Genomic DNA, 27,341 nt, shown 5'->3' with positions numbered 1-27,341 from the left:
ACAGTTCAGGCCATAAGTCCAGAAGCAAGGTGTCTACAGGCCTGGCTCCTGTGGGAGCACTAGAATCATCCCTTGCTTCTTTTCTGGCTTCTGATAGTCACCAGCAGTCCTTGGCACCCCTTGACCTCGATCTGCGTCGCTCTGATGCCTTATCTCCACATGGACCTCTGCTCTGGTGCTCTCCTTCTCTGTCTCTTCTTCTTATAAGGACACTTATCATGAATTTGGACCCAACCCCCCCCGAAAAAAATTGGGGATGATTTCATCTTAAGAGCCACATGCCTTCAATCAGATTTCCTCTATTTGAGGCCAATTCTTCTACGTAGTATCTATGAAGCTGTGGGCAGGTTAGTTTACCTCTCTGTATGCCAGAGAAATGGGGAGAATTCAAGAGGAGCCCAAGGAGACATGGTAACAAATATAAAGGGTCTGCAAAGATCCACATCTACAGATTCTGGGAAGGCAGACACATCTTTTGGAGGCAGCCAACATTTGACCCACTTCAGGTATTAGCAACTCATAGAGGGTTGTTGGGAGAATTAAGTGAGATAAAATGACACAGGCTACCTGTGTAGTAGGCATGCCTTCAACACGACAGTCATTTTTATTAACACTTTTGATTAATACTGTTTTGTATGATTTGAGGTCTCTCATTACAAAATGTTAAATTGTGTAAATGTCCCAAATGAAATAACTTCATTCATCTGTGTCTAGTTTATGTGACTATTATTAACCCTATAATTGCTTGACATTATCGTCGTTGTAGTTTCTAATAGGATCTCCACAAGGTTGTATGAATGCAGCCTCTCCTCTTCCTTTTCTTGGTGGCAGAGGTGGGGCAGGGGGAGGTACTTTCTGCTAATAACACTTGTCAGAAACACAGAAGCTCTTTAAGCCTCATGAAGCCAGGATGCTGCTGAATGAATTTCCTGTTTGTTTGCCCATGTTGATAGACGTGCAGCAGAAAAGAAAACAGCTGGGCAGCTCAGCTGTTTCTCTGTCCTTTGGTTACCCTCTGTGGTCACTGGTTGCAGCACTTCCCTTTTCTGCTCAGGATCTTTACCCAAGGGAGAGAATTCCAGCTTGGTGCTGAGCATTAGCCTCACCCCACCCATTGCACTGCCCTGCTGCTCCACCCACTGCCTGCACTGTCTCCTGCGGTCACTCCTGGCAGCTACAGGACTCTGAGCTGGATTCAGTGAATTCCTTCTGCATTTGTCACAGTCTCAGAATTTTAGGGCCCTTAGGAGCCAAGTCCAACCCTACTTCATTGTCTCTCGGTTCCTTTCTTCAGACAGTTGTTGAGCAGAGAGGCAGTGAGCCCCAAACCCTGCAAGGTGCTCTGCTAGGTTCCAGAAGCAAGCTCCAGGGGTTGACTTCAAACCAGCAGTGGGCCTTCTCTGAGCTGCCTGAGCAGATGTCTGTATGATCTCCAGAGTGCTGATAGCCTATATCTTACCTAGAAACAATCCTTTAAATTATATATCCGTTTTTCCTGAAGTCTGTCTACTAACACAACATGTAGACTCTATGACCTTGAAAGGGGAAAAATTGCATCTTCATTTGCAGCAATCCTAGTCTGAAATTAAACATTTCCCTTCATTGTAGGCAGCAAACTATGTTAATATTACCAATACCTGGAACTTGCACTAAGATAAATCATGTCGATTTTTCATATTACTTTACAGTTGTTGCAGATATTGAGAAATGTTATCAACACTTAGCAATCTTCAGAAATCACCATAATCATTAGATCTGCCACTGGCCTTGTTATTTAAAGTGTTAATAAAAAGGTACATGTATTACAATATTGTCAATTTGCTTTTCAATATTTTGATAACTGTTGCAATTTAATTGGATTGTTTCTGTAGTCATATATATTTTATTTTAGGAATTCAGTACTTTTTATCTGAAAAATAACATTCATTATTTTTATTCAAGAAATTTCATTCATTCAAGATTGCCAAAGGGGTCCCCGACACAGAGAAAATGTTTGGAATCCCTAAGCAAGTACCTATTCTAGACCACCCAAAACCCACTTGACATGATCATCTTCCTTTTTCCTGAATGAGATAGAGACATGATATGCAGAAGTGGGCCACACCACTGTTCTGGGATCACTCTGGGACCACTCAACTCATTGCACACATTGTCCTTGTAGGAAGTGAAATAAGTATTGCCTGGAGTTTTCAGAGTAAGGAATAGCACTGAGGAATTATGCTATATATATGTATGTATGTATGTATATATATATGATAATTTATATATATCTATTTGGTAAATAAATTATTCAGTCGTTTTGAGTATAAAATCAACGTAGGAGTTTTTTTGTACATGTGTCCTTTGGGGTTTAACCTTACCAAAACAAAAATAAGGTGCAAGAAATGTGGAACTGTGGAACTGTGTCTGTTCATTTAAACATATGAGCATAAAGTTGTTTTGTTTCACTGCTTCTTACTTAACGTGATGAATTCTTGAATATTCTTTGGGATAAGAAAGGATTTGAAACCACCCCTTCAATCAACTTTTGAAAATCTTTGATTTTGGTTAAGCCAATACTTCCAGATCTCCTGAACCCCAAAGTTAATAGCCATCCTGAGTTTTAAAATATTACAGAAATGAATTCCAATAATGATTCCATGATTGAAAACTAAAATCTGTAAAGAAAGGTTTGAAGAATTTTATGCACATACACAGTGAATGCATTGATTTAAACTTTTGTTTAACCCACTAAATTTCCCATGGTAATTCACATTTGAATTTCTATACTCCAGTAGATGAATCAGCATCTTAATTTAAGCTATTATATATGGCTCTGTCTGGGTGGCACACATTTCCACTGGGAAGCAGTACCTTCTTTGTTTATCAAAGTTTGAAAAATTGAGTATTTTGTTAAATTAAATAAATCTGACATGTTTTCAAGTAATTGGATGGGAAAAATAAAGGTGCTGATGCTGTTTATGAGAAGAAGAGATGTCATTAACTTGGAAATCATTAGATTGGAAGCAGCACACATTTAACCTTTATTTCTTCATTAAATTGTAGATTCACTTATGAAAGAAAAGGGAAAAACTTAAAAACATAGATCAGAAATATGCCACTCATAAAAAAGAGGCATGACCAGGTGAAGGGTGGGCTGGAATTGAAGATCATAACCTTCCAACTCTGGGGGATCCAATCTCTGTCCCCTCATCTCATGTCCCCTATAGGAGAACTTTTATACCCTAATTTCTACATGAATTTCAGGAAAACAGGGCTGTGTGCTTTTGAACTAGCAACCTAAACATTTACACTTCACTTTTCCCACCCCTGCCACCACAAATGACAGTAATAATTTTTATGTCAATAAGATGAATTCTATCTTGCCCCAAACCTGCCGACTCCCACATTAATCTCAGTTCACAAGTGGTTGATGAAAGAATAGCTAGTCTGCTTTAAGTAGTCATTAAGTGGTCTCTCATCTCCCAGTCCTTGTTCCCCCACTCCCATATTATACAACTAAAACAGTACTTTCATAGGTCACCATCTTTGGTGACTCCTCATAGCTCACAGAACAAAATCCAATTACATCAACACGGTATTTAAACCTTCCAAAATTTTGTCCTAATCTCTCTCTCTCTCTCTCTCTCTCTCTCTCTCTCTCTCTCTCTCTCTCTCTTTAGTACCAGAGATTGAACCCAGGGGTGATTAAGCATCCCCAGAACTTTTTATTTTTTTTTTTAATTTTGAGACAGAGTCTCACTAAATTGCTTAGGGCCTCAGTAAATTGCTGAAGCTGTCTTCAAATTTGCAATCCTCCTGCCACAGCTTCCTGAGCTGCTGGGTTTATAAGTGCACCCCACTGTACCTGGCACCCCAATCTCTTATTGTGATTTATTGTACAGGACTCTCATAGAAAGCTATGGTTCTTGTCAAACAGAATTCCCCCATTTCCCAACAATTCATTATTTTGTTTGTGGTTACCAACCCTCTAACACCCTTTTCCTTGTTAGAAATGAGGGCACTCAACCACATCTGCTTAGATTATACATACCATGTGCATCCTTAATTGCAAAGTTCAGATCCAGTCTTTTCCCCAGTAATTTAGGCCACAATGACCATAATCCTAAAGATATTACTCATTTGGGATTTATGAACTATGCTGGAGTTGTTAATGTGTAACTGTATTTCAATTTCTTTGAATTGAGAAATAGCACATTTCCAAGCACATAGTAGGATTCAATAGCCCTAGACTTGTCATTTATTGATTATTTGATCTTGACTTCTCTAATGCTTAGTTTTCTCATTGGTAAAATTAAAATAATTGCTATCTTGTAAGACTGTTGCTAGAATTAAAAATTCTATATGTGAAGAGTGCTATATAACATCACAAATGAGATATCCCTACCCTAAAGTAGCTTTTAACTTAGCTGGATAAATAGATGATTAAGAAATTCAATCTGGTATGGGGAAGAATGCTAGCAAGAAGCTAGAAGATTCAATTCTATCTCAATTTAGCTTCTCAATAAGTCAGAGACTTTTCCGCTCATTCTTTTTCCAGGTTTCAACTTCCTCATATCTAAATCAAGGGGAGGTGATATGTGTGGAATAAAAAACTCTAAAATCTTTTCCCACAATAATACACAATGTTTCTAGAAACAAAACATAAATACAAGACCAGAAAGATGTAATTCTGAGTTTTGAGGGTTATAAAGAGGGGAGTGCAGTTACTTAAAGAAAAAAAAATTAAGTTAAGATTTGAGACAACTCTTGAAATTGAAGAATAGAAAGGGATTCAAAAAGAGAATGGGAGAGGGGAACAAGAAACAGCAAAGATTAGCATCACAAGCAAAATACTGGAGGATTAGTGAAGAAAGCCATCTGATTCTTGGCTGATCTGAGACACTGGGGCTAAGAGACAGTTGGGCATGAGGGGAAAAAGCAGTGTATGGCAGCCTTGGACACCAGGCTACAGAATTTAGATTTGAACTGGTTGGCAGTAGGGAGTTGCAGAAGAGTATAAGCAAGTCAATGCCAGGAGCATTCAGAAACGTCCATTGAAGCAGCTACTCCACCATCATGCAATATGGAGACACTAGAGGCAGGGAGACCAGCTCTGGTGGAAACGCTTCCTTCGGAGCCCGATTAGATAGATTTAATAATGTAATCTAAAAATAATTATATTAGATCTAATAACTTAGGCTCCAAGTGATAGGAACAACTATCCTTGACTAGGAAGGTGTGATAGACTGTTTTATTGATCAAAATATTCATTTAATCTCTAGAAGGATTTGTACACTCATGCTGTGTGAGTTCAGGCTTGGCCATGTGACTTGCAAGGCTCCTCATTTTAAAAGTATCATCTATCTCTTTCTCCTGAACTCAAAAATCATGTGTCTTTTCTTTAGCCAAAGAAATATGAGTAGACATGATGCATGCTACTTCCAAGCCAAAGCTTGAAGGGCTGTGTTGAGGTCCCATGTTTTTTTTTTTTCTTTATGCTATGAAGCTGGTGATGTTCCGGAGAGGAGCTGCTCGTCAGCCTGGACACTGGAGTCACAGGGTGTGAAGCAGAGCTGCAGTCAACCCACAGATTCCACGCAGTATTTGTAAGGAATGCACACTGCCTTGGTTAAGCAGTGACATTCTGGAGTTGTTACTGCAGCTTATTTTAGCCTTAGCTGATGGATACAGATGATAACTGTAAAAGCACACTCTGAGAAAGAGGAAAAAGAGAGATAAGGGAGTTGCTAATTTAAAGAAGTAGAAGACAGCAGCACCTCAGGAACTCAGGGCATTAGAACTTTATCTCAGCCATTACGTCTTTTCTGTTACTTCTACCTCTTGAGTTTAAATTGATTATGTTAACAGTAAAATAATGATGCATTGAGGAATATCTTATAGATGTTTAATACAAACCTTTTAAACTAAAATATTAATAGAAAAAAAAAGAACTTTACCTCAAACTGGTGAGGACCTCATTCAAAGTTTACAGGTAGGGAAAGCAAAGGGATCCCTGGCCTCATTCTTGATGTTCTGAGTTAGGTCTGACATCAGGACATCTAAAGGGAGGTTTCCTTGGGGATCAGGCCTAACATGACTTTCTTCCCACTCCTCACTTCTCTAACTTCTAACGGTGGGTCTGGTGTGAGGAGTAGGGTGCTAGATCCAATGGGAATTTACCTTTCCAGGACTCCCCAACCACAGAATATATGACATGATAACCATTAGTTCCAGGATTTTGTCTTTAGTCAGTAAGTGCTGGCAGTTTACTGAGATAAGAACTGTGTAGTAAGAAGTATGGGACAGGTAGCAATAATTTAGGTGGGCTGGAGATGGGAAAAGGGAATTAATGAATCCAATCAAGGAATAGAGTGTCTGATCCCATATAAGATATGGGAATGGAGAGGGGTAGAGGTCTTAGAGATCAAATTCACATGACTAATTTATAGACTTACTACTACTAGATACCATGTTTATCCTTTGCATTACCCCTGAAGTCTTATATTCTCAATGAAACCTCCAATAAAGGAGTGTAGAAATTGGTTTCCACTTCAATCAACCTATCACAGATAGTTTGTAACTTTCATCTAACTGCCAAGCCTGCTTACTGCTACTGTTTCCTGTTAGGTTCTGCCATCAAGGGCAACAGAGGGAGCTTCTAAGTGTGGGGGAGTTAGGAGCTGCTCCTTCTTTGCTTCCTGTGCTGGTATGTGTCCCCAGCAATGCCTTCTCACCCTGACAGTGGGTTCGTTTTAGAAGCAATAGTTGAATCCACTTTGCTGGTTTCAACACTCACAGAATCAGCCTTAACACACCCACCCACAGACCCTGATGCAGCCGGGCCAGGCACCACCTTACAGGTCCCAGGCTCAGCCCTGTGGGAACCCTTCTGTCTCTAGGCTTTAACATTGTAACTCTTCCCATTGTCCACCTAGTCCTAAGGTGGCAGTTGCTGCCTCAGTGATACTTAGGCTTATCTTTTTTACCTATTTAGTTACCTAGTTAATAACTTTATACCTAGTCATCAATTCTTTATATTTAATTCTTTCTGTTGAAACAATGTGGCATTTGTGTCTCCTGCTGGGACCTTGACTTATTCTTTCATATATATATATATATATATATATATATATATATATATATATATATATAGAGAGAGAGAGAGAGAGAGAGAGAGAGAGAGATAGATAGATAGCAACTAATGATTTCTATTAAGAAAAATTAAGTAACCTGCTCAATGTCACTCTGCTAGTAACTGGACTCCAGTAGGGAGTCAGCCTCCTTTTAACTCCAGAGCCCTGGGCATAACTGCTCTGGTCTTTGCTTTATTTTGAGCCCCACTGTCTTGCTCACCATCATGGTCTACCTTTCTTGGTGCATGCCTTCACTTGGCAAACTATTCTGGGGCAGGAACTGCTCTTTTCCCCACCCTCTGAGTATAGGATGGAAGGCCTGGGGAGGGGGTTGTGCACAGCATCAGTGCATTGATCTCATTGGGAGCAGAGAGATGCCAAGGCCTCTATCTGCCATGCCACAAGTTCAGGACTTGGTATTATAGAAACTACCCTTTGCAGTCCTTGGCTGTGAATTCTCTCTGCCCAGCTTCCCCTGGCATCTTTAGGTGAAGAGAACTGGGGCACCAGAGCATGTACAGCCAAGCAGCCTAGGGAGGTAATAAGCCTGGCTGGAGCAGAAGACAGCATTTTCTGCTAGGAGATCCCCAGGGTTTGGTCTGCTTATTTGGGAAGGAAGCAGACAATTTAAATTTTAGTCCTCTATGAATTAAAGCCCTTCCAATGTAATGTGTTTTTGCTCTAGGCCTTTCTTTGTTTTCTTTTCTTTTCTGTTTTTTAAGTTGTTGATGGACCTTTATTTTATTTATTTATTTGCAGTGCTGTTTGCTTTTCAAACAAAACAGAGCAATAGAAGCAGTTGGTTTTCTCGGCCACTGGTTTCCAGACCTGAGCATCTCCTGCAAGTTTGATGTGTGGCAGCCTGTGCTGTGGGTAGGGCTAATGCTAGATGGGTGCGGGGAGAGAGGAGCCTCAGCCTGGCTCTTTTCCAGGGTTCCATGCAGTGTGACCTCAGCAGAGCCTGGCAGAAAGGGAAAATAACAGTCTCAGCCAGCAGCAGGCCTAAACTGGCTGCCCCATACCTCAAGCCCCTCCCTTCTACCCCGATGGCTCTTGGCCTTAGATGATCAGGCTGACACCTGGAGGTGGTGGGGGGTAGTCTGGGAGGCAGGCAGGACTCTCATGCCACTCAAAATGCTCTTGCCCCGATTTTAAAAATTCAGTAAGAGCGAGGGGTTGAAGGTTCAGTCAAGCAAACAACTAAGAATTGTTGTTCATTGTGCTTCTGATGTTGATAGGCATTATAATTGAAAAAGCTGGTTTCCTGATTGTTTACAGTGTGCCAGGCATGGGCATGAAGGTTACTAACTCAATTTAGCTGACCCTTGCCTGGCAGGGCACTTGGGGGAAATGCAATTCATATCTTTAACATAGTAGATTTGACTCTTTATTGTGATAATTGGAGTTTGCTCACAGCAACTTCTCATGTTGCTCCTATCATTATCCCCATCATAAAAGCAGGAAGGCTTAGCTTAGAGGATTTAAGTTACCTATGGAAGGCTCACCAGTATGAAGCAGAAACTTGGATTTGAACCTCAGCAGAATGAGCCAGACTTTTAATTTTAAACCATCGGTAGATATTGCCTCTCCATGGCTAAAAACAAAACTTATTAAGCTGCAAGAACCTTTTCCTTCTAGCCTGGTACTTGGTGTGATAGCACCCTCCCTACCTGCCAAGCCCTTTCTGACCTCCCAGGGATACTGGACCCGCTGCAGCCATCCTCCTCACTGGTGGGAACACCAACCTGTCAGTGTTCCCTTGGGATACAAATGCCTTTGGGTTTAGGATCTTAGCTCAGTTTACAGAGAGACTCTCCTGGGATTCAGAGATCTAGTCCTATTAAATCATATATCTATATTTTTTTTCTTCATTAAAATCTGAGGTTTGGGAAATCGCCTGCCTGATAATGCAAATCTATAAATTCTGCTTCCTGCTGTTTCCAGGCTGACTGTAAATACCCTGAAAATTCAGCTTCATTGGAAATGTTTTGATTATTCTGCTCCTGGCTCAATGGGCAGTAATAAATAAAAAATAAAAAGTGGTGGGAGATAAACTGGATTAAATTTATTTAAGCCTTACCAGGGCTCAGTTCAGCTGGGGGCAGGGTGTTGGAGGTGGGTGCTGGGTTGGATAGTTAAGAACTTTTGGTTTGTTTCTGTCATGTCCAACTTGGCTTTTTAATTCCTAAACCTGAGTACTCAAGGTCTGTATAGCCATCTCTTGTCTTGCTGATGACTCACCTTTAGCTCTAAAGTTAGTGGGGATAGATGAGTCACTATCATTTCAGAAGCCATAGAACCTAGCTTCTATCAAAGTAGGGCCCAAGCAAAAGTGAACACCAAACCCTAAGAACTCAGGGACAAGAATTCAGGAAATTTGAGAATGGAGGTGTTCTAGGAAACTGGGTGCATGAATGACACATGTCATATAAATTAGAAGTCAGGGTCTTAGGTGGCCTGAATTCTCCAAAAAGTGCTCACTACCATTTAAGGACTGATGCATTTCCTAAAGATACATTGCTTTGCTCGTCACAGCAGCAGGAGTGATGTGACAGCGACTTTCACAGTATGGCACATAACCACAAGATGCTGCAATCCTAAGACCATCTGAGCTCATCTAACAGTCCTGGGGGATCTATTTGATGGCTTCAAGTGTGGAGATCATCAGAATTCCAGAACCGGCCTCATGCTGCCTGGGCTACACGGACCAGCATGACCATATATTCTATTGAGCAGTCCCAGGGAAGCCCATTTAGGGAAGGGACAATGAGATGCAGATGTGAGCCTCCTACTCCACTGTTGTAAACATCTGGCAAATGTGTGAATACTGTCATCATGTTTTGTCACAAAGATTTCCCTTCACCTTCCCTTCCCTACACACACACACACACACACACACACACACACACACATACACACACACACACACCCAGGGCTTTGTTTTACAACTATTCAGAGGTTCCTGGGCTACTCAACAATGGCTAATAGCTTATTGCTTAAAAGTCAGCATGTACTCCCAGAACTGGGAGTCTCCAGGACTAGACAGACATGGGTGCATTTTCTTTTTCAAGGTATAAGACTTTCTCCTAATTTTGTCTTAGTCACACAGTTACTCATTACCTCGAAGGCCATTAAGGGTTTATTTATGGTCACCGTACATTTTGTGCTACTTTGTCAAACCAGGAAAAATGCAGACGGCTGAGTCATAGTTTTCAATTAGTTTTTCAATTTCACCTGAAGCTAAATTTTTCTATATCCATACCAATTTTATTGCTTTGTATGTTACTCTGATCATACACTTTGCAGGATAATTCAGTCTTTTGCTTGAGGATATTAATAATATGCACTGTAACAGAGCTGTTTTTTTTTCTTCTTCTTTACCTCTGGGAGAACTATTCTATACAGCTTTCAAATCTGAAATTTATTTAATTCAACAGATCTTAAACACCTATTATAAATCCAGCCCCATCATACAGAATAAGTATATTCATGCACTTAGTCAATAAAATATTTCAAGTACTACAGACACATAAAGCATTATGGATCCAAGAGCCCTGTCTTCAGTGAATCTTTGTCTAGCTGGGTAAAGAACACATGATGTAGCTCAATGACAATGCCAGGTGGAATATGAGGTGACCTCAATGAGAGGCATGAACAGTATGTGGTTGGAAGTCAAAGACTATTTCCTGCCTCAAATTGTCAGCTCTCCAACCTCAGCTAAATGATTCTTGATGGCAGACAAGATTTGAATGGGAGAGACCAAGAAACAAGGCACCTGGGAAGAAGGACCTTCATAAACACCCTCAGATGTGTTAAGTGCCTGTGCAACAGAGAGTGGTCTACTTGGTGAGAGCACACATCTGACCACTTGTTAAGTGCATGGCTAATCCTTTGAAGCAGTTCCTTCAAGAGGCTGCAGAAAAAGGTCCCTCCTGGGGACTGCTCATAGCACAGAAGCAGCTTCTGAGTTTGGAGAGAGAGAAGGCATTTTGCCCAGGGCAACACCCATCAATTCCTCTTTCTAACAAGCCCATGACATCAGGAATAAAGGGCCAAAAGGGTCTAGCAGCCAATACAGGTGAGAGTCCTTGATTATCAAGACTCATGGAGAAAGAGGGTGGGGCTTGATGGTGGAAGCCTTGTTGTGCTCTAAGAAAGGAACCCAGGAACCTCAGAGTTGGATTTTTCTGGAAGCTGCACTAGGCATCCTCCTCTCCCAAAGGACACAAATAGGCATGTACTGGCCAGAGCAAAGACAAAGGAGCACCCCTTTCCCCTCTTTCAGAAGGATAATGGTGGCAGAGACCAGGCTGACCAAGTCAAAGCTGAGTGCTGTGGTTTGGGTTCAGTTTCTGTCCCACAGAGCCATGTGCTTGGTCCTCTGTGAGGTACTGAGAGTTGGAGGAGCCTTTAAGAAGTGTGGTCGAGTGGGAGGTGATTAGGCCACGGGGGCCCCACCTTGGGAGGAATGAATGCCCTTCTCCTGCATGTGGGTAGGTTAGTTCCTGGATTGGATTAGCTCCGCATATGGCAGTTGTTAAAAAGGGGGCCTGGCAGTTCCCCTCAGACTCTCTTCCACACATCACCTGCTTGCTGCTCTCATACACGCTGCTGCTGTGTGGTGCCATCCCCCATGGCCTTCTCCCCAATGTGAACTTTGAGCCTCCAAAACCGTGAGTCCAAACTGACCTCTTTGTTTTATAATGTGTTAGTTATAGCAACATGAAATGGACTGAAAGATTATCTCTGGGTCTGTGTCCCAGCACTGAGGCTCCTGGAGGATGGTGGTATCTATGTGGCCAGTCCACAACCAGAGAAGGGTTTGGCATTGCTCAGATGAGCCCTTGAAGGGGTAGCAGATCCAGGTCTCCTGGCTGGCCAGCATCATCCCAGGTGTCTCTCCTGGCTGATATGCCTCCATTAAAGTCAGCTGGCTCTATCTCAGTGGAGAAATGAAGTCGATTGAGATTTCCTGGTAAATAACCGAACTAGGAAGATAGAGGCGAGAGTGAGACCTGGAAAACTCTGCTACTTTCACAACATGTTGCTAGATGTCTTTCTCCATGGAGTTCATGATTTCTGGGAGAGTCCCTGAAGGAAAGCTTTGGGGATGGAGCTTCCTTTGGGGACATACCTGGCCCTGCAGATGCATTTTTGTGAAATCAAGCTCAGTCCAGAGCAGCCTTGGTAGGTCTGGAGATGCCCGTGGTGCAGTGAGGAAAAGCTTGGGCTGCGTATGAAGCCAGTCAAGCTGCTCTGAATGGTGCTTATGTGTTCTTTTTGAGCATTGTTTTTATTTATTTTTTGCTGTACAATTCACATATTACGAATGATTCACAGAGTGGTTTTAAAGAGCAAATGAAGCATATGGTATGGACTCCATAAACTAAAGTGCTGTAAAGTATAATTTGATATAATTATGAGCTCACTTTTGCCTAAACTGGATCACCTAGCTTAGACCCCTGGAACTCTGGACTCTGGTGGAAACACTTGGTTTCAACATTCATTCAAATGTGAATGTAAAAGCTGCCTGCCTTTCAATAACCCAGTACATACTAGTGTTTATTAGGTGGCTGGACTATTGGTGGGATTCCAAAACAGTCTGATTGGAGCTATCAGTTGGAGCTGTAATGTGCACAATGGTCCCTAGGAAGTTGGAGTCAGCTTCACAGGGTTAGAACCACCTTAGTGACAGACAAACCCCCAAACACACCAGCTTTTTGAAATAAAGGAAATTGAGAGGAAGCAATCCCAGAGCTTCAAACTGGAAATCTTTTTTTTTTTTTGTCCCAGGGACTGAACCCAGGGGCACTCAACCACTGAGCTATATCCCCAGTCATTTTTTTTTATGTTTTATTTTGAGACACTCTCGCTGAGTTGCTTAGGGTCTCACTAAGTTGTTGAGGCTGGCTTTGAAATTGCATTCCTCCTGCCTCAGCCTCCTGAACCACTGGGATTTTAGGTGTGAACCACTGCACCTGGCTCAAACTAGAAATCTAAATGGTTCCAGTACCCACAAGAATGGTTGTGCCTTGCAACTCCCTCTGGAGAGCCATGTTTAAAGCATACTCATCATCATAGATTCATGTGTTGATTAAGACCATATTATGGCAGATGATAGTCAAGTGTCTCAGAAGAAACTGAACTTTATTTCCCATTTATCAGTGATGCTATATGGACTCACTCAATTCTGCTTGAATCCTCAGCTTCTCATTGAAACAGTGGTGCCTAGTTTGAGCCTGGTATAATCTTTTTGCTACTGTCCTCCTGAGGGAGAAGGAAAAATGTGGATGTGTTCTTGCTCAGGAAGAGAGCCCTGGTGACAGCCATCTGGGCTGCCGGGCCTATAACAATTAGCTTATATGAAAGGAAAACTAACAGACCTCTAGCTTCTCTTTGAAATTTTAAGCTGGAATTGTTTTTTTTTTTTTGGGGGGTGGAGGGGGGTGGAGGTGCTGGGGATTAAACTCTGGGGCACTGGGCCACTTGGCCACTGGGCCACTGAGCCACATCCCCAGCCCTATTTTGTATTTTATTTAGAGACAGGGTCTCACTGAGTTGCTTAGCACGTCACTTTTGCTGAGGCTGGCTTTGAACTTTCCATCTTCCTGCCTCAGCCTCCTGAGCTACTGGGATGACAGGCATGCACCACTGTGCCTGGCTTGGCTGGTCTTGTTTTTATACTGCTTTCTCTTATTTTTTTTTCAAATGAAACTTTCACACAGCAGATAACATTCCATTTGAAAGCTGATTTAAAAGTGCAAAGATTCCTCCTCTTACCCTCTGTTCCAGTAGGTTGAAGTGTTTAAGGTTCATTGTCAGTCCAAAGTCAGGCCTTCCCTGAAGCTTCTGGACTGGTGAGACATCTTTAGGTCTTCCTGGAAAGGGAGTGGGGTTTATGCCCCACTGAAGTCATGCCACCACCCCAGGAAGGGGAATCTTGGGAATGGTCACTTGTGGGGAAGAAGGCCTCTTCAACCTCAAGTGCACATAACCCCATCTCTCCTCTACCAGCTTTGTCTCTTTGCTTTTTTGGCACCATAAAAACTTGGGTGCCCTGGCAAATGAGTCTTATTCCTCTTGGATCCATGCCAGTCCCTGGAGGAGGCAGCACAGGTGACTCACTGTCTGAGCCCAGTTCTCCCAATGTGAGGCTGGGTTTGTTTCTCTAGGACATCTCGGGCACTGCCCTGAACTTGCTCCTACTACTCTTTAGATTGGGGACTGTCTCTTCCTATTCCCAGTACTTAGCACAACTCCTGGCATGTAGGAAGCACTCAGAAAATAAGTGTGGAACCAACTGAACAAATGATGTGATTTACATGGGTGTATGTGTATCACGTCAAGCTTCCCCAGAAAAACAGAAGCAATGAGATTTGATAAATGGATAAGTTTTATTGTGTTTATTGGATCACCTAATTGTGGGGACTGGCAAATCTAAAATCTATAGGGAAGGAGGCAGGCAGTTAGGACATTCAGGCAGGAGCTGATGCTGTGGTCTTGAGTCAAAATTTCTTTGTCTCTGGGAAAACTGTTTTTGCTTCAAAGGCCTTTAACTGATTGAATGAGGGCCACCTGCATTATCAAGGGTAATATTAATTTAAAGTCAAATGATTGTAACTGCTGCTAAAATTTACAAACTGCCTTCAAAGAAATACCTAGGTGATTTTGATGAAATAACTGGATACTACAGCCTACTTGAGTTGACATATAACTAGCCATCACATCCTGGTCAAATTATGTTCATAGAAACAGCCACCACAACCAGCACCACACAAAAAAACATGACAAACAGATACTACGCAACAAGGGTGCCGTGGAACAGAGCTGGCCCCTTCCAGTTAGGTGCTGGCTGCACTCAAACTCAAATGCTTACTACACCCCCTGCCCTCAGAGAGATGAGCCTCTGGCCACAGAGACAGTCCAGTATGGCAGATGGTGTAACGAATAACACAATCAAGATGTGCATGAAATTTGCTGACTGCTATTTAGAGCTGGGTGTCCTCAAAGTGGTCAGAATAACCTTGGTAGCCTGATAGGGGTCTGAGATCAGCAGACTAATATTGTAACCTTAGCCTCTCTCTCTTTGGAGAGAGTTTTAAATACTTTAGATAAATGAACTGTGAAATAACCCAAAGGTCTTTATGCCAGTAAATGTCAAAACACCCCAGGCAGTCTTGGTACTTAGGGGAGGACCTGTAAGGCAGGCATTCTCCTCATTGCCCATGGCTTCTGAATGCCAATCCCCCCCTGCCCCCCCACCTCCCCCCTGCCTCCCCCCATTCCCCATCCCCCCACCTCCCCCTGCCTCCCCCCATCCCCCATCCCCCCACCTCCCCCCTGCCTCCCCCCATTCCCCCCATCCCCTTGCTAACACCACTTGGTGTTGTGAATTGATCTCTGGTTGCCTGCATACAAACATCAAGGTCATACGAATAGATGCCACTGTCCCTGCAATTCCTCTGCCAGGACATGCAGTCAGATCCTATGACAAGACTCCTAAACTGGGGTTGGAGTCTGATATTAAATTTGCTGCTCAATCTTGTGGAAGCAGACAAGATACAGAGAGTAGAGGTTCTTGTGGGTAAAGAAAAGCAGCAGGGATGTTGAGGTATCATGTTTAGAGTCAATATCTGCCTGGTCAGAAACGTATCCAAACACTGCAACCTGCAGACTGGGAAGAGTCTGGAACCCCCACCACCACCCTGCCTCAAACCTTCCACAGGACCTCAGGAGTGTGGATTGACAGGGGGCCAGAGAAACCTGCATTTTTTACTTTATAAGCTTGTATATTACTTAACTTTGATCCAATGAGTCTCAATTACTTGTGCATTTACAAAAAATTAAAAATAAGCCTGGTACTGTGGCAAATACCTGTAATCCTCATGACTCAGGAGGCTGCAAGTTCCTGGCCAGCCTCAGCATCTTAGCGAGGCCCTAACCAACTTAAGGAGACCTTGTCTCAAACTTTTCAAAAATAAAAAGGGCTGGGATGTAGCTGAGTATAATATAACACATACATATATACACAATATAAATGCATACATATTAAAATCAAAGTTGCTTTTTAGGATAATCAATCACTTTACCCTGTAACAATAGCTCAAGAGGTTCAGCTGACATGACAGGTGAATACCCTCCACCCAGGGAACATAGACCTTGTGATGGCAGATTGTAGGTGACCTTGATCTTATGTTTCTTGCTTGGATTTTTAAAGTGCTCCCTGTCCAGGGCAATCCATTCAGAGATCACTGTGCTAGGAAGTCCCATGGCTGTGCCTAAACCCAATGGTGGCCTGGCCGGTGGGGATGTCCATGTGGAGAGTTTACTTGCCAACACAGACCAAGCTGAGGAGTGACTCACAGTTTAATTATCATGCAGAGCTGCAGCTGGCGGTGGCTGGAATGAGTTGGCATCTGCTTTTGCAGAGTGCAATTTCTGCAAATAATTAACCACCAGAACTCTTGATTCTCTCTAATTAATGAAGAGGAAGGCTGGAATCTTCAAAGTCCACAAATGTCATGCTGCCATTGTGTCAGGATTGATCTCCTTTGTTCTAGACCGAAAAGCGTGCCTCTCCTGCCTCTCCTAATTCTTTATAAATTAAATTTTTCTATTACTAGTTGTGACAGCTAAGGAACATGACTTCAGAAATTCACCCGCAGTTCATGCCAGTATTAGAAGCCTGAAGAATAATAATTTTTAAAAAGAACCATAATGGAACAAGCTTTCTGTCTCTGACCCAGAATTAATCATAGTGAAGAGACACCTACTGAAAAGAGGGCCGTTAATTAGCTCAAATGGATCTTGCTAGGTGGAGTCTGAATTACTGGGAAGTCTGCAACCAGCGGAGGAGGAGACTTCCTTTTCTCTCTCCAATTCTATGTGATGCTGGAATGGAACATAATGGGACTTTGCTTCCAGGAGACAGGGAGTCGTGAGGCGGGCCGTGGCAGAGCTCCATTCATTGGAGGATGCTGGTGCATGAGCCTCCCAGCACAATAATCCTGAACGTGTAGGGGAAAAGTGCAGTGATTGTTTTCAGTACAAATGGCCTGTCTCTGTGATCTCATCTGAGCATGTAATGAAACCCAACACCCAGAAAGCAAGTGGAATTCTGTTAAACCCTAGGTCAGATCAGGTCCCTCTGTACCAAGCTTCCTTAAAAGAATGCAAACTTTATAGTGAGTCTGTGAGGTCTGATTTGTCTGCCCACTGTTTCCTCTAAAGTCTCCTTTCCCCTACTACCCTCAATTCCTCTCCGGACACAACATTCAGACTTCCTTATATTCCACTGATGTTCCAGGTGTGTTCCCACCTCAGGGCCTTTGCACAGGCTATGCTGTCTGTCTGTAGTGCCATTTTCCAGATATCTGTTTGGCTCACCTTTTCTCTTCAAGATGTTGCTTAAATGTTAGCTTCTTAATGACCTACCATGTAAAATAGAACCCTCTCCCCATTCCTCTTACCCTGCTACATTTTTGTGTGATTACTTCCTTGCATACCATATAATTTTCTTGTTTTTTTAAATCTTGGTCTCCTCCACCTCCCACTGGAGTATAAGCTCCATAAGAACCAGGATTCTTGTCTGTTTTGTAGGCTGATGTGTTCTCAGCATCTAGATGGTGCCAGCTCAATAAATATTTGTAGAGTAAATGAATCCATTAGCACACTTGGAGTGTTTGCTGTTATGTGTGAACCCTGCATGTGCCCATCCGACACGACTGCTCAAACATCTTATGAAGGCCGAGGCGCGAGCTGTTCCTTTTGCTTTCACAAGTGTCTGGAGGAAGTGCTGCTGGTTCTGTTGGCTGCCAAATGTTAATAATTAAAGCAAACAGTGTATCAGAGCTAAATATTTCTTGGGCTGTTTCTCTCCCAATGGCTTCTGGTAGGAAGAAACTAGTATGAGATGGGTCAAGAATGAGGCCATGGCTGGGTGTGGTGGCGCAAGTCTGTAATCCAGGCAACTCCAGAGGCCAAGGCAGGAGGATTGTGAGTTCAAAGCCAGACTCAGCAACTTAGTGAGACCCTGTCTCAAAATAAAAAATAAAATAGGGCTGGGGATGTGCCTCGGTGGTTAAATACCCCTGGGTTTAATCTCTGGCACCAAAGGCAAAAAAAAAAAAAAAAAAAAAAAAAAAAAAAGAAAAGAAAAAGGAGGACATTATACAAAGATGTTGCATTTTAGGTTGTTTTGTTTTTGTTTTTGTTTTTTTGTTTTTTTTTTGTTCCTAGGGTTCTTCCTCTCTAAGTTCCTAAGTTTTCAGAGAATGGAAGGTTTTGAGAGAGCATGTAGTAGAAATCATGGTGGTATTTTGGTGGGGGCAGGTCCTTGGAGTGAGTCAATAATGACCTACTGAAAAGAAGCATTCATGGGCACCTAGGGGGAAGTAAATACAGGTGATGATACAGGGCCAGGCCCATAGTAGGAGCCTTAGGCAAGGAGTTGCAGCAAAGCCTGAGACCTCTGCTATTTTCATGGGTTGCTTCCAAACAATGAGGCCATAGATTTCTCTTCCAGTCTTTCCATTGAGGAATGTCTACTGAGTCTTTCTTGTATCCATAACCTGATGGGGTTTAGGAAGATCTGGCAGAGGTTGCAGTGTCAATGGATCAGAACTTGGGAAGTGGCTAGATCCAACATTCCATGCTTTACTTGATCTGTACCTCATATCAATCCAGTCCTTAGCTCAGAGGACCTAGCCAAAGGGGGAAGCGCTTAAGTTAGGGTGCCCTGGTGTGAGTCACTGCACACGGGCTCCAGCAGGCTTCTGTAGCTGCTGCTGAGGGAGTTTGGACATTTATCTCCCTCCAGCAAGGCTTCTGCTGTGGCTTGAATATGGTTTGTCCCAGGGAAACCCCATGTGGAATGTAATTGCCCACGTAATGGTATGGCAAGGTGGTGAGTCAGGTCACGGGGAATCTACCCTCATGGAAGCATTTGTGCAGTTCCTGAGCAAGGGGGTCATGATCATGAGTGTTGGTTGTTATAAAGTGGGTCAGCTCCTCTGTTCCCTTCTTCTCCTGCACTTTCTGCCTTTCTGACACGCATGGAACTGCATGATGCCCTTGCCAGAAGCCAAGCAGATGCTGGTAACATGCCCTTGAACTTCTAGAACCATGTACCAAAAAACCCTCTTTCCTTTATAAGTTACCCAGTTTCAGGTATTCTATTATAGCAAACAGAAAATGGACTAAGACAGTTTCTAACTTGGCCTTAATACTATACAAAGTTACTTTGTAGTTGCTCTTCTGAATAACTGCTACTTGATTTTAGAGAAAAAGGAGAGGCCCAGAGAGGGCAAAGTACTTGTCTAAAGTTGCACTGTTATTAAAATGTAAGCCTGGGACCTGTACTCTCCTTGAAAATCCAGTTTTTTGTCCATACTGCCCTTCAGGTCAGAATAATATCCACCCTATTTTCCTCTGGGACCTACCAATAAACTGTTCTTATGAATGAAAAAAAGGGATTTTTTTAATCATCCCGTAGTCAATTATTACTAAAGTTGCCTCTGCAACTTAGAGGATGCTCAGAGGTCAGAGATGAGAATATGGGCTGTCTTGTGGGGGTAAAAATTATGAGTTATTGTGTTTTTTACATATTCTAAATTCAAATTCAAAGACTGACATTTAAAGCATCTCTCCAAAGCCAAGTTCGGTGTAGTTCTCTGGTTGTAAATAGCAAAATTGACCTTCCCTCCTAGACTCACACTCTAAATTATTCTGAAGATTCTTCCTCCACACCACTCCCGACAACCCACCTGAAGCCGTCTCCAGGACACTCTTGCTGATTTACAACCGCAATATTGCTAAAAGGGAATGGAAAAAAGCCAGGCTGAGTTTCTGTTAGACAGAATTACTGGCATGAAATACCAACATCACTCTGACCTGGCTATGTTTGACTGGCTGGCCGTGTGGCTGCACCCCCATCCCCACCCCATTGCACTGAAATAGGTCATTTGTTGGAAAACCGAAGAAGCCTTGTTCCCCAATTCTGGTCCCCCAAAGAACCAAGGAGGAAGGCTGTGATGGCGCTATGTGCTTGCATGTAGCTCCCGACAGCCGGCCTTGGACTAGGAAGCCTCTGCTTGTTGGGTTTCCATGTCAGTGGTTTGTCTTTGATGAGTGTCTGTGACTGCTGTGTGTGGAGCCCTTCTGCTTCCTGCCTTTCCAGAAGGAATAAAGTCGACGAGGCAGAATGCAAGCCGTGAGCTCCAGCTGTCACTGGTTAAGATGCAATGATTAGCTGTGAATTAGTCATTTGGCTGAGGCAAAATATTAACTAAATGAAGGTGATCTCCTTCCCTTGTATTTATTCCCTCCCAGAACCTTGATCCAAGCTATCCATGCGTCAAGGAAATATTTATTGATACCCTCCCCATTTTGCCCCAAATGCAGAGCTCAGTAAGATGTAAAAACCTTACAAGTTACTGAAGACTTAAGTTGGGGAAAAAAGGTATTTGTTCATCAAGCGTAGAAAACTCAGATGGCTGTGGGGGCTCAGTGGGTAGTGTGAATGGATGAATGAAACTGTTTTATCATAGCATCTTAAGGTATATCCCCCCCCCCCTCAAAGACACATCTTTCTTAAGTCAGGGGTAGTGGCATATGCCTATAATCCAAGTGATTGAGAGGCTAAGGCAGGAGGATTGCAAGTCTGAGGACAGCCTCAGCAACTTAGTGTCTCACCAAGTTGCTTAGGGTTTCACTATCTCAAAAAAATAAAAAAGGGCTCAGTGGTAAAGCACCCCTGGGTTCAATCCCTGGTATTTAAAGCAAAAAAACATCCTCCTTGTATATTTAACATACAGGAATGTTCTTTCCTCAAGAATCAGAGCTTGCTGATCTATCTTTAGTTTTCATATTTTTTTTATAGAAAGTAGAGTATCTTCAATTTGTCCATACAATAAGCTGAGTGCCTGGACAGATGGCAACCAACACATGGTTTTAGTGTGAAGAGACAATTGGAAGTGAATAAGGAGTTGATGGGACTGTCTAGCTGGAGCACTTGTGGGCTACTGGATGGGAACAGCTGCTTACTGTGTGACCCACTGCTTTGTGGCCAAGTGAGGACAGGGGCCCAGTGACACACTGTCTTCACAATCTTCTGAAGCATGAAGCTTCACCATACAAGTCATGTGCTACCTTACCATTTCTTCCTTTTAGATTTCTTTACATTTTTCTTGTACTTCTGCTTCCCTCAAGTGGATAAGATGCTTGTCCCTGAAACCTAAACTGTTTCCCCCCATTTGTGTGCTTCCAGCTCTTTGCAAGTGGCTACTTACTATATCATCAGAGGACAGAGGACACACTTCCTGTGGGCTGGTCAAACTTGGGCAGAATGTAATGCATTCATGCCTGAGTATTGATTTTTTTTTTTTAACCAGAGATTAAACCCATGGGTGCTTAACCCCTGAGCCACATCTCCAGCCCTTTTTTATTTAGAGACAAGGTCTTGCTGAGATGCTTAGGGCCTCATTAAGTTGCTGAGGCTGGCTTTGAACTTAGATCCTTCTGCCTCAGCCTCCTGAACTGCCAGAATTACAGACATGCTCCACTGAGCCTGGCTCTGAGTATTGATTATTAAGGAAAGCAGGGGGAATTTCCCAAATGACATGCAGGCTTCATACAGATAACCATGAAAAGGTCTCTAAGGTAGATTGCAAAATGGTCACATATTCCTCTTTGCTATCCTCCTACCAAGAAGTCTATTCTCCATTCCTTGATTCTGAATTTGACTCTGTGCCTTTGTTCAACCTCTAGCAAACATGATACAGGTAGAGACTTAAAGGCATTTGCACACTGAGGTTCACACACTCCTTCTTCACTAGATCCATGGGATCACCATGAAAATAAGCTCAAATCAACCCATTAGGAGGCCCACCCAGAGGAGAATACACTTCAGATAGCCTGTTAACCCCAGACATATGAGTGACACTTGGTCTAGACCAATCGTGGCTCAAAGGAGACCTCCAGAGGAACCACTCAACAGAATACAGTCCAAATTGACAACCCACACACTCACAAACTAGTAGATATAATTGTTTGAAATCAAATGAAAACTACAACATGCTACCCTGTCAATCCAACTGAAGGTCAGATTCTGCCCACTGCTATCCGTGTGCCCCATGCTGAGCAAGTGATGGCCACACAGCAGTAGAGACCAGAGACACCCTGCATAAGGATACTGTCCCAGTTTCCTCTTCCTACACACCTGTTTGCCTCTGATTAAAAGGACTAAGAATCACTAAACAGGAAATTCAAGGTAGGAACTGTGCTGGTTATTGATTTCCAAGTCAGATTCTTCAGATTGAGCCTATACCCAATTGGGGAATTGGCATAAATAGAGTACAAATATTAAAGGAGAAGAGATAGCCTGAAGGCATACTGTGTACAAGCCAGGCATTGGTGTCCATCTCAATTTAAGTAGCCCCTTTGTTTCCTAAGTCTTCCAGAATTGGGTGGTCTGCATAGGCAGCAAGCTCCAACTCTTCTTGCTCTTGCCTCCTTCTCTGATCTAATTCCCTTGTCCTCAGGACTTTTGCACCCCATCTTTCGGCAAACAAATCAGGTTTCCTGAAGTGAATGGAGCCTTAAGGTACGACCCAGCCTGGAAACTTGTGAGTCGATTTCTTTTTAGTGAAAGGCAGAGAGGTCAAAGTGGGAAGAGTATTCACATGATGTTTTCTTGGATAAATACTGGCTGATTTGAGATTTGTGTTTTGATTAATACAACAAAATTTAATTACTTCTTTAGGTACGGTTCTAGATGTTATGAACACAAAAAAATTAGTATTAAGTTCCTATAGTAAGAGCCCCACAGCCTAAAGAGCATCAGAATGGAGAGACTAGCCAAATGGATGTGGGGAGTCAGGGAAAACTCCATCAATAAGTCACGTACAAAATGAGACTTGAAGAAAAGTGGAATATCACTAGGCAGATCTGGAGTCATGGAAGAGCACGACAGGGTTGGAAGTCAGTAAATACTCTGTCTTGTCAAAGCATGGGGTATATTTACATAATGAGGGATGCCTCCTTAATATCGGTCTCAGTGCTATGGTATAAACGTCCTCCAAATGTCATGTGTTGGACTTCCTCTTAGTAGTCTACCAAATATCAATTCTAAGAGGTGGTACCTTTAGGGTGGATTAATGCAATCCTTGTGGGAGTCAGGTCACTGTCGCAGGAGTGTGTGACTTATGAAAGGATGTGATTGGTCCCCCTTTTGATCTCTCTCAAGCTTTCTTGTTTTTCTCTCATGGGATAACCTAGCAAGGAGACCCTGACCAGATTCTAGACCCTTGATCTTGAACTTCTAAGCCTCCACAACTGGAAGCCTATATGCTATGTTCCAGTTGTTGGGTTTTTTTTTGTTTTATTTTTTATAAATTACTCAGTCTGTGGTATTCCGTTTTAGGATGCTGATTTGTAATTCTCGAAGGTAACAAACTGCTACTCGAGTGTTTGGCATTGAAGGTGGGAAAGTCAGCTTGGAGCTATTATAGCAGTCCAGAAGAATGGATGAACTGAAATGACAGTGGATGGAGAGGACAGGATCAGTTTCATATGCTTGCAAATCTGAGTGGATAAGAGCTGGTGATGACTGGAGGTTGGGAGTTGACTGAAGAGAAGAAGGAAGCTAAATTTGAGATGTCTTGTTTAGACACTCAGTTGAAGTAATTTGATGCAGTAGATCTCTACAAGTGGGTGAACTCTGTTAAATAAAATGATTCATTTTCAATATTACAATTCGCCATATCTGTGAATATGCAGTGGGTATTATGAAGGCGAGGAGTGGCCAGTGAATAGAAAAGATAATGGTTTAAAATAGTAGAAAAGTGAATGCCAGCAGACTCAAGGACTTTTGGGAACTCCAACTAAAAATAGCAGTCTGGGCTGGACTGGCTGGATTGGCAAGCTCATGCGCTGTGGCTAGGTGGGGGCGCCATGGCTGTGAGCAGGCTGGGTGGATCCCCAGATGACCTTGGCCTATAGTTAGCTCTCACAATCAGCTGTGGCTGATTTCCAAAGTAGCAGCAATAGCAGCTGACCGCTTGTAAGTATATTTTCTTCTCTGTAAAGAAAAAGTGCTCAGGAGCCATAAATTTCCCAAATGACTATTGCTTCTGGTTTGACTAAGGGCTTCCATGACTGAAAATATCCCTTTGTTTTCTATAAGATCATTAAAAAATTAATCACCTTTTTCTTGAGTCAAAATACCTTGAACCTCTGGGGTAACAGGAGAATCAAAGTGTAAGTTCTATCCCTGGGAAATATGTCAAAGAAATGCCTGCTTACATGCTTTAGTTCATTAGAGTATCTTTCCCCCATCTACACAGCACAATAAAAGTAAATTAGAATACAAGAATTCAAAGGCAGGGAAGGAGCATAACTCTAAGAATAAGAAGTAAATGCCTCCTTTGGGGATCTGAGGTCAGAATACAAGATTTCACTAAGTGAAGACTTTCAGATAAAAATTTTTTTGCAATCACCTAGAATTCAGGGCAAAATATCTGATGATAAGTTTGCTTTAGTATATGATATCTAGGGAAAATACTGAGAGACTGGGAAAAAAAAAAAAAACTATTCTGTCTGTGAACTGAACTTCACATACTGTACTTTGTCTCAGAAACACTAGAGGGCGTGAGTCAGAGGCAGAAAGCTACAAAGGAAACCAGAGGAAGGCATTTTTGCATTTCACACTGGCACAACATTTTACTTAGTTAGACACTAATATTAATACTGGTGATCAAGTGACTTTATAGTGAAAATTCAGTATTAAAAACTTTATGATCTCTAGGACCTGTTCAGAATCTACAACAGTAAAGAACAACCATTTCTCTCTGACTAGAATCTATGTTCTGTCCATTTTAAACATTTTGAAAAGCAATACAATACAGGCTCTGTGAGTCTTTAATTTTAGAGGATATTTTATTTGCATGAATAACCTTTCACAGATATTGGATTTTTTTTTTAACACAGCACAGTGGTCATACTTACAGTTCTTGCAGTGAATAGTAATGACACCAGGCATTTCAGACCCTTATAGGAATAAAGTATACTCGCTATAGATAACCTGGATCCAAAGTCCTCCCCTCTCCATTTTCTCCAGTATCCCCATGTACTACCTCTACATCAAAGCACCAGTGTGAATCCAGAAACACTTAAATTACCTGTCCTAATACCATGCACATGTCAATGAGAACTGATATTTAATTTTCTTGTTTAAACTCCCAGTTCCTCAGTACCTTTGTGCCTCTTGAAAATGCCAAAAGAATTAATGAAGCCAAGTCTCCTCACTAACTTTTTTAATGAACAATTAATTACTACAACTAGAAACAAATATCTTAAAATCTCAACAAGAGATTATTCAACTAATTTTTAAAGTATTTTAATGAGTAGCAAACTAATACATCAATGAGAGACTGTCCTTAAACCACAGCAGACTTTTGAAATATAACTGATAAAAGCATGCATGACTCCAAATGTAGGAAAAGTCACCATGCAGCATGCCAAGTTAATAAGGATCTGCCCTTTTACAAACCTTGGGGTCAGACTCACCTGGACGTTAAAGCCAAGAGAGTAGACATGACATTATGAATTCCCCAAGGCAGAGTCTGTTGGAAATAAACAATGACTCTGACTCTGATAAGAAAACACTTGGCTCCAAAATTTGGATTTGCCTTTGTTAGTCATGCATGATACTACTTACCTCTCAGGGAAGAACCTCTAATTTCAGAAAGTGCTGACGTGCATTACTGCACCCGTTAGCAAAAGTCTTTGGCAGAAATGCCATTTATCCTTGTTGTGGTAATGAACAGAATTACAACATTCTGGTGTCACCATTCCTGAAAAAGCACAGTCACTTGAATATTTCTTCCACAGGCATAGTGAAATATTTCACGGAGGCACATGGGTGTAGAGCACTATGGAGCGATATTGCTGGTGAATGACAGAATATCTGTTTGATTTACATGAAGCCCCAAGTGCTCATATGAGAATAGGTTAGGTTTAGATTGACGAGCAAATGTGTAGCCAGAATTCTGGCTGACAAATGGCAGAGCTATGCCAGCGCATTCGCTTCTCTGGACAGAGACCAAAAGTGAAACAGGAGGATCAAGTTCACTTCATAAAGGACATTCAAACCTAGAGGATGACAGGGTGGTGAGGGCAGTAAGCACATATAGATGGGAATTCCTCAGAATAGTATTGGATGAGTTTACAACTGAACACTCATCCAAGCCAGTGACCAATTCCTTATCAAGCGTGGCCATTTCCCCTGTGTGTTTATGTTGACATTCCCTTGGAGGGATCCAAGATAATTCTATTTTATGGGCATCTTAGGTTTAAAGTCACTAACTCTAAAAATGGCCTATTTAGGTAAATTGGAAATGGAAAATGACAACTGATGAGATTATTATTAAAAACGGTGCTAAGCATTAAATGATCCAGATTGCATTAGATTTATTTTGGCTGGGCACAACTGAGAACAGAAACCTCCATACAGCATTCGGTAAGGATGAATTGTTTGGATCGCACTCTTCTTTGTAGGCTGATGCTGAAAGTTCAGGACTTTGGGTCTGCCTTCAAGGAAGTGAGAAGATAGTAATGACAGGTGCTGTTCATGGAATTTCTGTGGTGTGCTGGGCATCCTTCTTGGTACTTAATGTGTATTATCCCATTTAATTCTTACCACCATGCCATGGGGCAGGGTTTATGGTCTTTGCTTTTGTAGATGAGCCTGAGCTGTGGTGACTGTAGTTGACCTTCCAAGGTTGTACACTGCAAGTGCCCAAGTCAGGATATGAACTCTGGTGACTTCAAAGCCCTTTGCATCCTGCCACATGGCATCCTGAACATCTGATGATAGTACTTGTCAAGGTTGAGCAATCTCACTCCCTGTGGTATTTGAAGAGTTTTTAAATGAGCAGCAAAGAGAGCCATGCGACCTGGGTTTGAATCCTGACTCTTCTAGCTTTATAACCTTGGGAAATTCCCAACCTCCTTCATCTGTAAAAAGTTTGTGTGTGTGTGTGTGTGTGTGTGTGTGTGTGTGTGTATGTATTGTGTTAGAATATTTTTAAGCTCCCTTTCATTTCTAACCTTTGATGATTTCATGTGCCTTCAAGGAACTTAATTTCTTGTAATTGAGGTGCATGTCTGGTCCCTTGCTCAGTAAGTGAATTCAGATGTAAGGAAACATTTTCCACTTGCAATTGCAGA

General features: G+C 42.2%; 1 long non-coding RNA gene across 1 annotated transcript in view; it reads right to left on the bottom strand.

The window, feature by feature from the left end:
- LOC143389951 (uncharacterized) overlaps positions 1 to 26,051 on the bottom strand; it is a 77,604-nt gene extending 51,553 nt beyond the window's left edge. The window contains exons 1-2 of the long non-coding RNA XR_013090188.1: positions 25,831 to 26,051; positions 25,680 to 25,735 (exon numbers count right to left, since the gene is read on the bottom strand). This is a non-coding gene — a long non-coding RNA (uncharacterized LOC143389951). The remainder of the gene's footprint in view (positions 1 to 25,679; positions 25,736 to 25,830) is intronic.
- Positions 26,052 to 27,341: the final 1,290 nt, after the last annotated feature.

The sequence above is a fragment of the Callospermophilus lateralis genome, unplaced genomic scaffold (assembly GCF_048772815.1).
Source record: "Callospermophilus lateralis isolate mCalLat2 unplaced genomic scaffold, mCalLat2.hap1 Scaffold_74, whole genome shotgun sequence".
Lineage (NCBI taxonomy): Eukaryota > Metazoa > Chordata > Mammalia > Rodentia > Sciuridae > Callospermophilus > Callospermophilus lateralis.
Note: the sequence above shows the minus strand (reverse complement) of the source record. Positions and strands in the feature narration are given on the sequence as shown.